We start from the raw sequence: 2,918 nt of genomic DNA on the forward strand, positions 1-2,918 counted from the left end.
TCTCTCTACCTTCCGGAGTGACAGCCCCTAAATTCAATCTCACTTGAGTAGAGCACTTTCCTATTTTAAGGCTGAATTCACACAAATTTTTCACTTCTATTAGAAGACAAAGCTGTTTTCTTAAAGTGGTAATATTCTAAAGGTACTCATTTCTTTGGATAATGTGATGAATCATTTCTTAACAGATGGGTCTTTATCCATATAAACCACAGTTAGCATATACAAAATAAAAGAATATTTGAAACAATGAATAAATTTTGACTAATTTTCTTCAAGAAATCAATTACTGATAAATTCTAAGGAATCTGGGAGGAAGCTAGCTAGCAGTATAGGGAGTTTCTTCGATATATTAATTTTTATTTTTTTAGATGAGGTTTGAAATTAGATTCAGATTGCAAATTACAACTTTGTATTGGCTCCCCACTGCTAGCTAGTGAAATCCTCTGGCTTCTGGGGATGAAGCAATTTGGCTTCCCATAATAGGACTGCAAGAACCTTATTTCCCACTGGTAGAATAATATGTCTGCAGCCTGAAATGCAGGAATCCAACATTTGCTTTGACTGGGTCACCAGTAGGGACACATTAAACTCACACACAGAGATACACACACACACACACACACAGAGAGAGAGAGAGAGAGAGAGAGAGAGAGAGAGAGAGAGACATGGAAAAACAGCTAACTGCCTGTATATTTCAAATTCATTCTGAAGCCTGCCCTCCAACTCATCTTACTTAGCCTTTGGATATAGCTCACAAATTTGTATTTTCCTTTCTGTGAAAAGAACTAGCCTTCCAATGGTTTGTGGGCATGTGATGTACAAACAGTCGGCACCTCTCATATCCCTGCAACACAGTGGTGGCTGCTTTCACAGGTTCTTTCTCCAGGCAGAAAAGTTTCTTTCAGTTGAGATATCTGAAATCTATCACAGATTACTTGATGACAAAGCATGTGATGATTAATTGCTATGAATGCACTTTATCAGGCCTTCAGGGGTGGCCTAAAAGCTGGCTAACAGTACACACAGCTTCCACCTTTACAAGTTAAATATATACAAATTAGCTGTCTTCATACTCAGTCAGGAATTTCACTGTCTCTCTGGGGAATATTTCCCTAAAGGAGACTGTTGATTCAGTCATAGCATCTAGTTTTCAAATATACCTCCCACCTCAGAGTTTCTTGGAACTGCCTGGACAGTTTCAATTAATTTTCTGCTTCTTCTGGTTACTTGGGAGTTGGGAGGAGAGGGGTGCAGAAAAAGAGAACAGATTTCACAACAGTTTATCAAAATTATTTTGCCTCATGTGGTTTTCTGTTGCCCTTTCTGCTGTGTCTTTGAGTGTTTGGAAGCAATTTATGTTGCACTGAGACTGTTTTTCTTTCAGAAGTTCCTGCATTTGAAATTCAAATCTTAACTGTCAGCAGGCTGTTTGCTCCAATGGCGCCTTTTCATAAGGCCCTTAGCAGGGACCCTTATGGCATATTCCTCAAACCCGAAGCGTTCTTACTCCAAAAGCCCAGAAGGCTCCCATTCTAGCTGGTGGGAAGAAAGAAATTTATAACAGTAGGCTAATCCTTCTTGCTTTCATTTGGCAGGAACTACTGAGAGCTCTTTGCCTTCAATTCAGGTCATATCATCCCTGGCTTCACATACCTTTCATGGCTCTGTTCGCTGGCTTGTCTTGTTCACTCCTGTGCCTGTGTTGGCAGTGTCTAGCTAGAATGAGGACTCAGGGTTGGTAATCACCCAGGAAAACTCGCTCAATCTCTTTTTCTCTCTCTTTTGGCATCGCTTTCCCTTTGACATAAGGTTCACAGTGCTTTCAAAGAATAAATAATATGAGATCTCTAAATCTTAAGTAATCACAACTTTATTCAAACTTAAAACCTATGTTATCGTATTTGTAATAGTTTCATGAACTATTCAACTTTGTATAATACTAGGATTTTCCTTTCTACATTTGCTCATCCAAAAGGACCTTATTTGTTCCATTCCTCAGATAAGGTGGCCTGGAGAAGAGACATGCAGAGGGCCATATGTCAGTGGGCACAAAGTGTGAAGACTTTTGTGTCACATGTTAACACCCACTAGAGATCATCTACCACAGAAGTGGCAGGAAATAACCTAGAAGGTGAACAGATCCAGCCAGCTGCCATTAGCCATCCTTTTTCATCAGCTACCCCAGAATGGCATGAATGGCATGGTGACAGCGGTCAAACTGGAAGAAAGATGGGGAGCCAACAGCATAGACTTCTACTTACCAAAGGCAGTCTGGCTATTGCTGCCTCTGAATGTCTAACCTGCTAGCAAGAGAGACCAATAGAGTCCCCAATATGGTTTCTTCCTCAAAGAGGCCACTGACCATTTAGTGGTAAGTTGGCTGCGTGTGACCCCTTCTATCCTGGAAGGGCTGGAATTCACGCTCCCGGAGCTGGAAACCTATTCCATGTATGGTTTCCCTTTTCCTGTCCTCAAAACCTCATCCAAGACCACTATCTGGGGCCCAATTCACAGGCTTGAGATCCACACACACTAGCATCTAACTGGTGCAAGCTTAAGGGAAATGTGGAGTGAAGCTATTACCACCCCGAGGAAAGGGTGAACCTGGGGTCTAATGAGAATGGTAGCTACGAAAGCACATGGAGAGCACAGTCATGTGTAACTGTTGGACCAAAGCAGGGAAGACTAGCAGAAAAAAGATCCTAAACTATTTATCCACCTTCCCTTCAATTTTGTGGGTCTTCCTCCCAGCCACCTACCTCACTCCCATTACCTGAATCCAACCTGGTGATGCTATCCTGAAGGCCTCACCTTCTGAGCTATAGTACAAAGCACAGAACAGAAAATGGATCTGGAAAGAGGGTAAATGGAGGCTACTGCACACTCTGTCACTTCCCTCACCGTGAGGTGGCGAGTGT

The sequence above is a fragment of the Sapajus apella genome, unplaced genomic scaffold (genome assembly GCF_009761245.1).
Source record: "Sapajus apella isolate SASKATOON/1434 unplaced genomic scaffold, GSC_monkey_1.0 scaffold6, whole genome shotgun sequence".
Lineage (NCBI taxonomy): Eukaryota > Metazoa > Chordata > Mammalia > Primates > Cebidae > Sapajus > Sapajus apella.